This window comes from Fukomys damarensis, unplaced genomic scaffold (assembly GCF_012274545.1).
Source record: "Fukomys damarensis isolate Sample0158 unplaced genomic scaffold, DMR_v1.0_HiC HiC_scaffold_21, whole genome shotgun sequence".
Taxonomy (NCBI): Eukaryota; Metazoa; Chordata; class Mammalia; order Rodentia; family Bathyergidae; genus Fukomys; species Fukomys damarensis.
Genome location: NW_022900933.1, coordinates 35805376 through 35821345, shown reverse-complemented (window position 1 = coordinate 35821345; position 15970 = coordinate 35805376).

Genomic DNA, 15970 nt, shown 5'->3' with positions numbered 1-15970 from the left:
AACTAAGATTACCTGAATATATTATTTCTATATTCTATATCTGTGATCTCTCTCTCCCTTCTCTCTCTCTCTCTCTCTCTCTCGCTCTCTCTCTCTCTCAACTTGTTGCTTTTGTGGCTTTTTCTTTGATGCTCTCAAATATAATGACAGATTCTCCTCAAGTTGTGATAAGGTGATGGCCTGACAAACCCATTGTACATTGAAATGTTATAGCTTGGGCTGGGTATTTAGCTCAGTGGTTACAATGCCTGCCATGCAAGCGCAAGGACCTAAATTCAATCTCTGGAACCAAAAAGAAAGTATCATAGCCTGAAGTTGTATGTATTACACTTAAGATGCAAAACATCCTATTTATCAGCACAGCATACTCAGTGGATCAGCTGTTTCCCCCTTGTCTTTGTGGGCTGGTCTGAGCTGTGGTTCACTACATCTGCCCTGAATCCAGGACAGCACTGAACTATAACTGCAGCCCTGGAAATGATCATATCTCAAAACATGGTTTCTACTGAATGTGAATTACTTTCCCACCACTGTAAAGTTGAAATTTTCTGTGAAACCACAGTAAATTGGGAACCACCTGTGTATAGTCTAAATATGATTTTTCTCTTATGTATTCTACTTGGCATTGCATGAAAATTTTTGACATAAATCTCTCTCTCTCTAACATTGTTTTGCAAATATTTCTATTTTTCTCTCTTTCTAGAGGGTCTCATATATATTAACAGAGTGTTCCTAGCATCTATATATTTAACTTTCCTTTTTATAGCCTTCAACTCTTTATACCTGCTCCTCGCCTTGTCAGAGAATTTTCCAAGCTGATACTCCAACTCACTCATTTATTTTAAACTATATCTTTTGTGCTTTTCACTTATTCCATCCATTATATTCTTTATTTCCGATGTAGCATGTTTCATTTCTGGTATTTTCTTATGATTCTCCTCTGTCAGTGCCTGTTTCTACCCCATGGCCTTAGAAGACTTTTGCATGTCAAAGTGAGTTTTTCCCTCTATGGTTGTGTTTCTTTGCTCCCAAGGGTGTAAGGAGTGGGACACATGTGCCAGGGTTAGGCCACCACATTGGCTTTGCAGCCCCAGAGCCCCAGTGTAGTTTCCTGCCCATGTAGCTGGGAATTGCTTCTCCCATGCAGAGATCTCACTACCTCAATTCTGAGTACAAGGAATAGGGAATGGGAACACTCAGTCCCAGCTATCGGCTGTGCTATGGACAGCTGCACCCATAAACTTGACCCAAGTGGAATTTTCTCACTCACCCCCAACTCTCCTGGGTTGACTGTGTCATTGCTCTGCCTCAAGAGGTCAAAAGGCTGGTAGAGATATGCAGACAGTGATGTGGAAAAAATAAAATTTAAAATACACAAGCTCCTTTCTTATATTCACTCCACTAAAAATGGTGCATCAGCATCCTCTGATTCACACTTAGTCACAACTGCCCTAAGTCTTTCCAGAGTTCCTTGTAATGTCTGGATTATTTGTTCAGGTCCATTCACTCACTGCTTAATTTTGTGGCCTCTCTAGTGTTGTGGGAGGTAGTCAGCATTCCAGGATAATTATATTACCAGGGCAGCAGAAGCAGAAACTTAAGTGTGTGGTTTTCAGAGTTAGTGTGCACAAGGAAAGGCAAGCCAAAAAAGAAAAGCAAGAACAAAGCCACTGAGCGAAAAAATGGGATGAGCAGAATACAGTAGAGGAAGTTTCTTGGCTTTGTTGTTTGTTGAAATCTGAGACCATCAGGACCCACTAGAGAACTGGAGAGTTAGGGCCAGGAATATGGCAGAAGAGTCTTTGAGCTAGGGATGAGATGAACAGGCAGTTGTTTTGTTTGTCTCCATTTTAAAGTAAAGGAAGGTTTTAGTAAGAGATATCTTAGATCCATAGTTCATGAAGATAAATATGTTTTCATAATCTCACAGATTGAGATGTTACACTGGAAAGTTGGAACAGCATAGCCAGCTCTTGTAGCTGACAGCAGAGCTGACCTTGATCAGTTTCAATTCATTTCTGTACAGTCTTTATTTTGCAACTCACAATCACTTATCCAGGTTCCCAGATGGCTGGTCTCAGTGTGGTTTTCCAAGAGAAGTACGGCCGATGTGCTGAGGGAGCATGTTGGAATGTCACCTAAGTAAATCCAGCACGACCATTAATTATAACCATCAACATGACTGACTTAAGAAACACCAGCACGTTAGGAAAGAACATTTCTGGGCACATCAGTGGGGCATTCTCAGAGCTGATTGGCATGTAGGCCCACAAACTAGGTAGTAACCTCCCCGAAGTGGGCCGCAGCATTCCAGCAGGCTCGCAGCCAGGATGGAATGGGAAGAGAAGAAGAAGCAGGAAGCTGGCTTTCATTTTGAAAAGCACCATTCTGCGTGAGCTGATGTCTTTTGCTGTTGCCATCTCCTGCAGACAACAGGTTCCAGCTTCTTCAGCCTTTCAGTGTGGCCTCAGCCCACAGCTCTCCAGGGAACTTCCAAGCCTTCAGGCTCAGACATGTTCCACCACATTCTTGATTGCTCTGTTCCACAGCTTCCAGCTTCTTGGGCTGAGCATTTCCAGGATCCCCTGTCTCTCCAGCTCACAGACACCCATTTTGGACTCTCTTGCCTCTGATCTTGTACAAGATATAGATAGATGGATAGATAGATAGATAGATAGATAGATAGATAGATAGATAGATAGAATTTTGATTATGTTCATCCAGAGAACCATAACTAAATCCACTCAGCCACTGAGTTCATTCCACCAAAGGTGGTTTAATCACGAATCACAGAAAAAAAAATCTTTCCCTGGCTTCACCCATTTCCTCCCAAGAACTAAGGCTTGGGAAACCAATGAGACTTCAAAGAGAGAGAGAAAGTCTGGCAAAAGCCAGCAATCTGCCAGTTGGCAGCCATGCCTCGAGACCTGTGCAAGACCTTTCACAAATATTCTCTCTTTTGGTCTTCACAGTACCATGGAAAAGCAGCATTACTGTCCACAGTCCCCCTATGAGAAAATCCAGGCTGAAAAAAATTGAAAGACTGGTGCAAGTTCATGAAGAAAAGAAATGCAAATTCTCTCCACCTCGCCTATTAAGTGGAAGGAAGGGATTAACCCCATTCACTTACTCAAGTCATACTCACTGAGCATTTTCTATGTCCCAGGTTCTATGCTAATGGCTGAGTTTACTCTCAACTCAAGCAGACCACAAACTCTACCTTGTAGGGAAAAGAAGGAGAGGACACCCTTAAAATGAACTTACTCACTTAGGGTAAGTTTTGAAATTCAAAAAGGAAGACAAAAAGAAAACAAAAATTGAACTTTTGAGAGAAATAGTCAGGGCCCTCACTTAGAATATGGGGTATGGGCAGCTGAGACCCCTATGGCTGGGTTAGGTGGCTATGTGACATTAGCCACCTGCTGTCCTTGGGCCTCAGCCCCAGTACTTCTACCTGGGGTTCTATCTGCCAAAACTTGCTGCAGCAATGAATGGCCCATATTCATGAGCCATTTGTTCTTTGTGAATGAAACCAACACTGGAAATTTGACATGGAAAAAATACAAAGCCATTTAGTCAGTGAATGGCTCCAATTTCTTGGGCATACAAGAAACTTTGGACTTCAAGTAAAAAGAACAGTTCAAGGCATGGATTCATGTCTACTACCCAAGTCTGCATGTTCTCCCAGTCATGAAGAGAGATAGCATCAAGGTGAGGCTGACCAGGGCTCGAGGCCCGCAGCCAGGCCTTGCCATTGTAGGAACACTTCTTAATTTCTCCTAGCCTTGGTGTCCACATCACCCAGCAATCACCCCATGTTACTTGCCTAACAAAAGAGACCACTTGAGTCCATATACTAGCAACTGGTTCAGAACAGCACCTTCATGAGCTCTGGTCTCTGACCTTTACCAGTAGACAAACCAACTCCTTCCTGGAGGATTTCATCACCATGGCCTGATGACAATGTCCCCGCACTCATTCATTCACTTGATTGTGCCACTCTTGTTGGGACCAGGACCTCTGTTCAGAAGTGGAGCTGAAAGGCTGTGCTGGCAGTGGCGAGGCTGGAGTGGTGCAGCCCCCAGTGCCATGCGGGCATGGCCATTCCCGGGGCCAGTCCACACCTCCCCAGAAAGGCACTGAGAGCCAGAAGGCGCCCACCCGGGCTTCGCTCCACATCACTGGAGCACTCTTCACTTCACCAGCACAATCGGGGGAATCTAAATTGGCCCGTGGTGCGTGTGCCCAGAACACCCCATTCACTTCTACAATGAAGGGCTCTTAAAACTGTGAAGTACTAAATTTGGAAAGGATGGAGGATTTGGGCACGCACAGTGCAGAGCAATTTAACATTATGGGAGCTCTTCAACTATCTTTTCTATATAAGCACTTCATTTTGGAAGCGACGCAAATAATGCTGTTACTACAGGCAACATATGACTCACTTGAAAATGCAAGCACCCAACACCAAAATCAAAGCCCCAAGCTAAGGGGAGGGGCACAAGGAAGACAGGCAGCCCCCCGCTTTTCTGCCCACCTGAGAGTCTGTGGTTTTCTGCCCCACCTTGCCTAGTCCCATGCACACTTAGCCCCCAGCTTAAATGCACCTCACTGCTGCCTTTCAGTTCTGATTGGCTGACCTGCACTGAATGTCTCCTGTCAGCCGGCCAAGTTCCCATTTGCTAGGTCATTTAATCTTCATAACAGCTATGGCCTGGGAGTGGGTTTTATCCCCACTTGACTCCCAAAAGACAGAAGCCAAAGGAGCCGAGCTGTCTTAAACCTTCTGGGAACCACAGTCTGTGCATAGGGTGCCTGATGATCCTTACTGAGACCAACAAGGAAGGCTCTGGATCTCTTAACTCAGATAACCTGAGCTCTGACCAGCAGAAGTGGTCACTCTCTTCGGGAGAGGACAGGAGAAGGCAGTGGGGGTCCCTCTTCATCTGTTGGAGGACTTCTGGGACCTTGTTCTTCACTACCAGCCACCAAGGCTGGGTTTCAGCCCAGAGGAAAAAGATGCCCAGGCCTCACAGTCTGGGTGAACCAGTAATAGATGTTTGCTAAAATCCATGCTTCATACCCACATCACCCTATATACCAGCTGGACCTTGGATCTCAGATTCCCCATGCCAGCCCAGCTCGAATGGCTTCTCTCTGGAGAGATGAGATGGCCAAAGCCATAGCAGGAAGGACATAAGCCAGAGAGGGGTGTCTTCATCCTTTGTGCTGCAGGCAGGGCCACTGTGCCCCAGGGCATACCTCAGAGCAGCACTCTTGGGATAGGGCTTGGGGGAGAGCCACCTGCCAGTGCTCTATCACTGACAGACCCAGGGCTCCACAGATCTGCGGGAGACTTGTGGTACCACATTGGATGGCTGACGCTGGACACCTAGGGTCTCTGATGGAGACATAGCCACAACAAGTGTGACCCACATGCTGAGCTCTGCAGACCTCTCCTTGGAGCATAAGGAACACAAGAACTTAGCAAACTCCCCTCCTTCTCCTTGTAGGAACTAGAAATACCAGTTTGTACCCAGAGATTTCTCCTTCTCCCCTCCTCTTCTCCCACAGGGGACCTCTTCCTGGAAACCCATTTCTGCCCTTGGCTTGGACTACAGACTCTTGGCTGGATGCTTCCAAATCCATTTCTCTGGTTCAAATCTTCATGCTTTTGTGTCACAAGGCCTTCCAGTGTTTCCACCTGAGTATACCACAGGCTCTTCAAATTCAATATTCCTCACATTATATTATTCTCTTCCTTTCACACCCACTAAACCAGACAGTTGTAAATGGTGGTCAGAAGTGTCCTGCTTTAAAGGAAGAAGTCAGGGTACTTGATAATGGGGCTGGTTCTCAGACAAGAGGGATAAAGTTGGGCACATGCACATGCCTGTGATTCTACCTACCCACAAGGCTTAGACAGGAAGAACCAAGCGTGAGCCCCACCTGAATAACTTAGAAAGACCTTGTCTGAAAATGAAACAAAAATGGGCTGAGGGTATATCTCAGTGGTAGAGTAGAGCATTTACTTAGCATGTACAAGCCCTGAGTATTGCAAGAAAGCTAACAAAAGCAAGGAAAATTTAAGTTGAGAAGCTTAGGTTAAGATATGAAAGATGAGGGGAAATAAACCAGCAGAAGAGAGAACATTCTGAGCAGCGTGTGCCACAGCCACAAGGTGGGAAGAGCTTGGAATGTTGGTGGAGAGTTGGAAGGACAGTTCACCAGGCATAGCAGCAGGCCACCAACTGTGCAAAGACTTGCAGGATCTGGGGCCTTTCTTCAGCTCAATGACAAGTAAGGAGTGGCATACACAGGTACTAGGGATTAAACCCAAGACCTTTGCACTAAGCTAAATGCCCAGCCCTTTCTATTCTTTTTATTCAGAGACAGAGTCTCACTAAATCACTAAGTTGTCAAGGCTGTACTCAAACTTGAAGTCATCCTGACTAAGTTCCCCATAGCGCTAGGGCCACAGGCTTGCACCTCCATGCCTGGCTTTCTCCTTTCATCTTTTCTAGTGTCCCTTGTCTTCTCATTTGCTCTGTTGTCCTGCAGTTAAAGTTGTCCTCCACTGTTAGGAGCTGAATTGTGTCTTTCAAAGTTCTTATGTAGAAGCCCTAACCCTCAAGGGTTCAAGACAAGACCATATTTAGAGACAGATCTTTCAAGAGCACGTAAGATAAAAAGAGGTCAGTAAGGTGGAGTCCTTGTAAAAGGAAGAAATGTGGTCACATAAGAGACACCCAGGCTGTGTGTACACAGAAGAAAGGCTATGTAAGGAGGAGACAACCATCAGCAAACCAAGACAGAGGCTTCCAAGGAAGCCAAGACCACGGACACATTGACCTTGACTTCCAGCCCCCAGCATGAGTGGAAAACGCATTTTGGTTGCAAGAGCCACCCAATCTGCAGTGGTTTGTTAGGGCGGCCCCAGCTGAATATGACGTGACTCCTCCCCTCCATTTCCTATAGAGCCATTTCACCCCCAGATGCCTGGTTGCCCCTGAAATATGAATGTGCATTTCATTAGCTTTGCCTGCCAAGGTGGCGTCCTAGAGCAAGATTCTTCTCCAGCCTTCTCCAGGCTGGAGCCTCATTTGAGGTTTTAATGCAATTTCCCCAGCATGGACTTAATTGTTTATTGGCACTGCAGTGTGAGATTTCAGCGTCAGCTAGATAATGCATATCTCAGGGAACAGGTCTGTCCAGATCTGTGGAAATCACCAGGAGAGGGCCTGATCCTATTTGCAAGAATATTCGTATTCCCAGCAGCTGATGTTCACATGAGGCATCTCCAGAAATATAAAAAATAGATTAAGAGATTTATTATTTTGGAGTAGGGGGAGAGGGTGAGACTGGCTCAACACCGAAGATTTCATTTATACATAGTTTAAAATGTTTGTAAATATTTAACAGAAAATGGAGCAATAAACTCAAATTATTGCCAAGTGCAGAAAAGAAGTAGAGGGTAATTTATCAAGGAAAAGGGAGGGATGGATGCTGTGTTTTACAGGGGCACACACACTCTGACATACTAATGGGGATCGTGTCAGTGAGGTGTTGACATGTAGGAAATCACGGCCCAGTCTAAATGCCTTAGTCATGGCAGGGGGCTAAAAAAGAGAATATTTGAGAATAATGTGAATTAAAAAGGCAAGTTAGTTTAAATTTCTGTTTGGTAGGCCCCCGGGCCTACAAGTCCAATGGGAATACACTCTAGCTGGAGCTTGATGAATGGCCTTAATGAAGTTGGACAACTTGGAATACATGCATAAAATGATTTTAAATATTGATACGATGTCATTGTGTGTCTGAAGATATTGAAATGTTCATTCTCTGAGCAAGACAGGTTCCATCTAATTTATTAAAGGTGGAAATGATTATTTACATTCAAAAATGGAATATGTGCCCAGATAGAAGCCAGGGCAATAAAATAATTATTGCATTTAGAGAAACAGATATAGTTCATCTTCCGGAAAGGAAAAAGTCAGAGTAGACCTCATGTAAATATCTTGAGATTTGCAGAGGCTATTAAGGAAACAATGGTAGTTTCCTCCAAGGTTGCCATTTCAGGTTCCTAAGGTAGGGATGCAAACAGCTCTTCTAAGAACAGTTAATGGTGTTCAATCTGCTCGTGGGGAGGCCAGGCTTGAGGAAAGGCCTCCCTTGCACGGTGGGTGCTGCCCCACTCCCCAATGTGCCTTTTCGGTGACACCCAGGCTTCTGCACCCCGCCAGGGTGCCTGCTGATGGGAGGCAGAGGCAAGGCGTGACAACAGAAAACTAAGTTCTGATGGGATATGAGAGTCTCAGCAGAGAACGCCTCCGGGCAGCTGTCTGCCTCATGTGTTCCACATCAGGGCCAGGGAGCAAGCCGCAGCGGAAGTGTAGTAAAGCGAGCAGGCACTGCCGAGTCAGCTGGAGGTGCACAAGTGCTAACTAGGCTGAGCAACCAAGGGCGAACCCCAGTATAAAAATAAAACCACCGCAAGCCGATCTTGCTTCCTGCCTATGCATCTCGGCTTTGAGAGCTAATTGCACCTCGCTGGATGTAAGGGTTTTGCTCTTGGAAAGCCGCGTTGAGTGCTTGGCTCACTGTCCCATTATTTCCTATTAATCTCCCATCATTTGCACAAGCATGACAGGCAGGCCAGGCGGAGGCATCATGACCAATCCCATCACCGTACCCATCACCCCTCAGGCACGACGGTGGCTCTAGAGGGCCACACCCAGTCAGGACCAGCTGACCATGCAGGAAACCATTCATCCATTCTGCACTTCCTGAGTGCCCTCTACGATTTCTGGTACCTGTGGACATTGGAGAAGTTACTTCTCCATTTCCCATCTGTAACATGGGAAGAGTGAGAGCAATAACATTATGAGAATCTCACGCTGAGTCAATAAGTAGATTTATGTGAAACCCATAGTACTTGTCTAGTTCATGATCAGTAGTCTATCAATGCCGGCATGGTAGTGCTTCCTGTTACTATCTGTTGTATCTTCTTCAGGACACTGAAAGTAGATAATAACAAATGGAGTAATGTAAATACAATGAAATATACATCAGTGTGATGATCAAGTTTACTATTGCTTCAGTGTGACCACCTGGCATTGTGCTCTGCTTACTTATGCCCTTGAGCTTGGCCTTGTCAGCATCCTCCTTAAGGCTTGGAATTGCCATCTCCCTTTGCAGACTCACAGTTGTCAGAAAATGAAACAGCCAAGGTCAGGAACAGCAGCCCAGGTCTCCCTGCCTCTGGGGATCACCTGAGTTTCAGAGGGCAGGAGGCTGATGACCTGGCAAAGCCACTGCCCAAGGTGTACCTGCCTCACCCACTGGCCTCTCTGCCATTCTTTGGGTCCTGTCCTATGAGGGTCACCTGGGGAAAATGCCTGGGGACCAGAGAAAAGGGGCCATCAGTGATAGATGTTCTCCCTGAATGGAGCTTCCAGATCTGCTCTTTACTCCTGAGCATTTGGGGCAGGGACTTGGGGAGAATATTTCATGTTGACCTCAGCAAGGCCAGGCCATCAGGGCTTCCTGCTTGTGGTCTTGTGTGCAAATGAGAAAGTCACTTCACTAACAGCATGGCTGGCACAGGGCAATGTGCTCCTAGCATGTAGCATTGCATTGACCTGGACACCGAGGCCACAGGATGCAAAGTTTACAGATTAGTCCCTGTCTTCCCACACTAAGCCACCATCAGCTTCTCATGTCTCAACCCAGGAGAGCCCAACAGACCTCTCAGCAGCAATGCACTGTGTTACCAAAAAAAAAAAAAGAAAAAAAATCAGGGTAGGAATCAGTGGGCTAATCCTTACAAAATGAATCATTAAATCTCTCTGACAATATGGGCGTTCCAAAGATCAGCTCATCTCGTGCTCCCACAGGTGTGAAGTGCACACATACACACACACACACATACACACACACACACATACACACACACACGCAAATCCATCCCCGCTGAGGAATGCAGAAGCAGGATCTCCTGTGCACCTTAGACCACACAGTTTAGCCAGAACTGAATTTGAAGTCTGACCTTCTGAGCCCAAGAAATTTCATGTTCCAAGATCCAGGGTTTTCAGACCAAGCCCCAACCCTGCCACCCTGTGGTAGGACACTAGGGTGAATCAGCACGGTCCCCTCCGATATAATGAGGCACTTGTCTAGTCACCCGGGTGAGGCAAAAAATCCAAGGTTCTGTCCCTGCACAAATGGCTCACACTAGGAAGGGGCACACCAAGGTCAAGAGGTTGACTGTGAAAACCAGACACAAAGGAGTTCCCAGCCCTATGATGCTACACATGTTGTTTCCCATCTCTACTTCCCTCTTCGTGGTATCAGGGATAGTAAGATTGCCTGTTGTGCAAAATCGGGGTGAAGCTTACGTGAGATCATGCTTAGTCCTCGCCAACAAGTGCTGAGTGTAGTGTATCTTCAGGGAAGAGATGCTGTGATAGTTGAAATCATTATGAATGTGCTCGCCAAATTTTTCTGGAATGGGGCTGGGCATGTAGCTCAGTGGTAGAATGTGTTCCCAGGTGATTCGTAGCACCAGGAAAAAAGTTGTAGACTGCTCATGGGATGCAAGCAGAGTCCTGACTTCAAGTTACTAGTGCCTTGAATAATTAAGCTCGCATATCCTTCTCCATGAAGGTTGCCTTGCTAAGGGATACATGCATTTTTTACTCCCTTTAATTACTTCCACAATATGTCTCTTAAATGTTCACATGTTTATTGTGCAACTCATAGTGTACATGATTGCGCACAGAAGTGAGACTTCTAGTCAAGAAGTGAAAACAATACTACACCACAGATTTACAGCCAAAAGCTAATAAATTCTGGCGCCTGTTTAATTTTGTGTGCAGAGCCACATACAAATTAAATATTTATTTTTCTAAAATTCAAAGCAGTAACAAAAAAGTAGAAGTAAAAATAAATATTAGAAAAAGAAGGAATAGGAGAAGAAGGAAACCAACGAATACTTTCAAAAGTGGAGATTGGATTTTGTTGCTTTGGGTTCTTTTGTGCGCACATAAAAAGGTACCCTTGTCCCCAAGCTACACATGAAAATTTGTCCCTAAGAAGGCAAGGGAGAGGTAAAAACAGTATTCTAGAAGCTTTGGGTCACGTTAGCGATGGAGGCTCTCATCCACCTGCTGCCGCTTACTGACCGTACTTAAGTACATGTGAGCATCCAGCCCGGTTTGTGAATGAGGAAGCGATTCTCCAAAGGGCTCCTTCCTTTAGTCATCCTCTCCTGCACATCCAGTCATGCCACACACAGTACTCGGGCTCTCTGAGGCAGGATCAGTGCCAGGCTCTCCAGGTAAGGGAAATAAGGGAAAGGGTGACTGGACTCCCATACTTCCTGCTCTGATCCTTAGCCCACTAAAGCTTCCTGTAAGGGAAAAGCCAGGCTAACGGTCTCTGTCTTATGAGACCATTGAGAGGGCAGGCAGAACCCAAATGCAAATGTCTTTGAACCTAAAAGATGTGCAAAACAGCTAATTCCCTTTGTCCCATTCTCCTTACATCATTTTTGACCTTTAAACCACTCATGGCTTTTTCTCTCATTTCTACTTCAATGGAGTCCTGCCTCGTAGTTTAAACTCGGACTGCCTGCAGACCATGTGGCAGTCGCTAAGCCACTGGCAAGACATCTCCAGCTCTTCCCTTGCCCAGCCAGCTACAGGATTGTACTTTCTAGCCTCCTCAGCTTTGCCTGAGCTGAGGGACAAATTCCACCCCTTAACCTCAGAGAAGGCATGTGTGTCCCTTGCATTTTGCTGGTCCTCCAAAGCTCTTCTCCATGGAAACCAGCAGTTTGAGATAATAGTGGTTATTCCCTGAATCCAGGTTCCATGGTGGGAAGGCAGAGTCAGCCATCCAAGAACATGAAGTCTGCTTTCAGTTTTACAAGTTAAAGAGACCTAGGGAGTATTTGTCACAACAGCACCACCTTGCTCATCCTGATTGTTCAACACCACAACATACGAATCATGCCTAGCTTAGGTCACACTTAAAGATGCATTAAAGGGTCCCCAGCTGATGGAGGAGAAATCAGGCAGGTACATGATTAGAACTTCAGAATTTGGAATGTGGATCTCATACACTTCCACACACCAAACTATCAACACAAGAGAAGGAAAATTTAAACCAGACACAAAGTTGGTGCCCTACTGTATTTCAGTCACTGCTGCGTACTATGGACACAGTGAGGAAGGAGACATAATCCCTTAGGGAGGAAAATCAAATTGTAAAAAAGTTAGAGTGGCAGAATAATCACTGGGAACATGAAACGCAATAGAAAAAATATATATCCAGGGGTTAAGAAGACAAAGTTCATATCAATGCAGTACTGGATCTGTTCGTGCCAGACTGGCTGTCACAGTGGCATGCAACTGCTTCGAGCAGCTCATAATCATCCCAGCCAAGCGGCAGTGCACAGAAAGGTTATGATGATAGCATTCTCCTTAATGCATCTGAGTAACACCACTGGCCATCCATCAGAGGAGCACACTTTCAAATTATGTTGCCAGTATTAGAGTAGGAGTTAGGTCGTGGATCATGTGTGATCAGTCTGACACTGGGGTACCAAAGGCATGGCAGTGCTGACTTCTATTTGTTTTCCTTCCAGAGAAGGCACACTCACCACACACATCCTCATCAAGCCTTGCAGTCTTGGACCTGGAGAAAGGAGGAAATTAGCATCCAACTTGCTGGTGAAGAGTTTGACACCCAGGGCCAGTATTCCTGGCTTTGAAACTTGGCCCCATCTCCTAGTGACCATGTGATATGAGGCTACTTGCTGGGCCTTCATGTCCCACAGTCTCCTTCCATGTAAAACAGAGATGCTACTAGTGACCCTGTAAGAGGAGGGCAGCTCAGAGCAAAGCCTGAGTTAGCACATTAAATCATGAGTTAACACACGCAGGTCATAAGGGCAGTATTAGACATGTAACTAAGTACATGTAGCTGCTGGTGTTGTGGCTGGTACTCTATTGGCTGCCATTATTTAGGGCCATTCAGCTGGCAAGTACAAAGAGCAGACCATGGACTCTCCGGGACCATGGAAAGGCAGACAGACTGGGGTCATGGCAACTGAAGATATTCCTGGGCAGAATAAAGCCTACATCCAGTGGCTTCCTGGTCACCAAAGGAAACCAACTGGGGCCACCACCCAAGGGCTGCAGAAGTCTCCCTATGCCAAGACTTTACCATCAGCCCTGAAAATTCTGCAGCAACTCAAGAGTGTGGCTTCCCTTTGTCCAAACCAACCTCTTCATTTCCTCAAGCTCCCCCAGTCCTCATTAGCCTGAGGAGAGTCATCTGGATAAGTTGAATATCAAACTCATCAAGAAGCTCCCCGCTCTGATTGTCAGCTCTGAGAAGCAACAATAACAGCTCAATTTCTGCTCAGGAACTTTATTGATTATATGTGCTAACTGATGAAGCAACAAGAGATGTAAGATTGTTTGGGGTGTTCTTTCTGGGTTTTTTTTTTTTTTGATTGCAAGTAAATGAAAGAAAAACTACCTGCTATATGTGATACGCAGTATAGCACTACTTCCATACTACATATTAGGGGCTAATATGTTCTCATTTGATACCAAGAAGCCTCATCGATTGGCTGGAGGGTAGATGAGGATTTCTGAAGAGCAAGCTGTTAGTGCTAGAGAGGCTGTGCATATCATTCCAATTTGGAAATTGCCCAAGAATCCAAAGTTTGCTTAGGAAAGTTGAAAACTTTCCCCATTGACTTACCTTATATATCATTTTCCTATTGACATAAAAAAAAGCAGTTTCATTGATCATTTCCTAGTGATTTGACTGAGGGATTTTCACTCAATGCAAACCACTGATTGTAATGGCAATTCCTATTGATTTGAAGAGGTGTTCATCCCTGATATGGGTCCCACCAGATAGCAGCCCTCAATTTTCAATCATCTACAAATCAATGCTCAGTTACCACCCTCTCAAAAGTTCCATCTAATCACTTGGCACCAAGTTCCAAACTTTTCAAGAAGTCTTTCAAACCCTTGCAAGGTTGATGTCTCCTGCTTTCATGGTGCTCTCTTAGTTACTTTCTTCCACCCTGGGACAAAATACCCGACGCCCACCATGTAAGGAAGTGGGTGTTTGTCTTGACTCACAGTTTGTAGCCACGGTCAGATGGCTCCCAGGTAGGGTGGCACAACAGAGGGGCCTGGCAGAGGAGAAACCGATCTTGGTCTGGACACAGGGAAGCAGAGAAAGAGCAGGGCAGGATGGAGTTAGACCCTCCCAGGCCACGCCCCCAGTGACCACCTCCTCCTACCAGGCTTCACCGCCCCACATCACATTTAACTACAAATTCAACAATGAACTCATCCCCTGATGAGTATCTCACTCTCATAATCTAATCACCTCCCATAGGCCCCACCTATGGGCACATGAGGCTTTGGGAGGACATCCAGATATAAACTGTAACAAGCTCCCTCAGCTGGAGATCTTCTCCCCACTTTGTCCCACAGAGAACTCCTACTTAGTAGGTCCTAGTAGGCATGAAGAAAGAAAAGAGCGTTTGAAAAGAGCCAGAAGAGACCTAGCGCTCATTTGTGTGCCAGACCATGGGTCCCTGGAATGGCTTTGATTCCATTCATTCTTTCAAAAGCTACATTCCTTTTTTCCCATTTGTCCTCTCTGCCTAGCAGTGTTCTAGGAATTGGGGACACACCTGTAAACAAGACAGCTAAGTGCAAGCTGACACACTTTCTCAAGCAAGAAACAAATGGCAAAAATGCAAGCAAATAAATGCTGAAGATGTTGCAAGGGAAGATAAGCGAAATGAAAGATAATGAAATAAATATGGGCTGATATTTCAGTCCTAGTCACCAGAAAGAAGTCTGCTGACCTCAGCAGGTCCTCACATCCACCCACTTCCCCAGCATCCGCCATCTCTGGCCCACTGCTGCGTGCTGAGGAACAGAAACAAATATTTTGATATCATTTTAAAGCAAAGATTAAAATCTGGGGCCAGTGGATCAGGCAGAGAGGAGAGGAATTACATACTCCCTGCCTAAGAACCCAGGCCACCTCTCTTTCCAGCAGGAGCACACTGGAATTCATTAGGAATTTTTTTTACTCTTCTACATCCAGATGGTTTTAAAATTGCCATTTATTTCTCTATAATAAAGATTTTCTTTCTTATTATGTCAAAGATAACCTTGACCAATAAAACTAATTTATGATGGGCTGAAAGATCTGTGGTACTCAGCACAGTGGCCTAAAGAGAGAGGCTTGCTTAATTGGAAGGTTCCTCACCCAGGGACTCTGGAGTCAAGGACCATGGCAGTCATCAGGCTTGACTGAAAAGGTGCGGATTCCACTCCTGCCACACACCTAGCAGTATGGTCGGGAGCAAAAGAGTGTGCACTTGCAATCTTCCTGCCTCATCCTCCCATCCAGCATGGGCAACTTAGCAAGACTGTCTCAAAGCAGAAACTAAACAAGAGCTGTGGGTGTGGCTCCATGCAAAGTCTCTGCGTTCATTCTCCAGCACTGTGGGGTAAAAGTGTGGATTTCTGCTTGGATTCAAAATTCAGCACCACTCTCACTAGTGGCACCTTGATGTGGAGCATTTTCCCTCTCAGACCTTTTCTTTTCTCAGCTGTCAATCAGGAAAACCACACCTTCCCTGTGGAATCAGAAGCCTCCCTGAGTGTTTGGGTAGAATAGCTTGTAAGTGGAAGCTATTTTTGTTATAATATGGTCAAGTCTTTTCACCTCTTTTTTTTTTTTTTTTTTTTTTTTTTTTGGTACTGGAGATTGAACTCAGGTCCTTCCACTTGCAAAGCGGGCCACCGAACCACTGAGCTAAATCCCCGGCCCTTCACCTCTGTTTTTTTAATCTCTTGTGGAAATGGCAGGAGACAGCGTAGGTCACATACACAGTCTTTCTTAAAGTTATTAGTGTTTA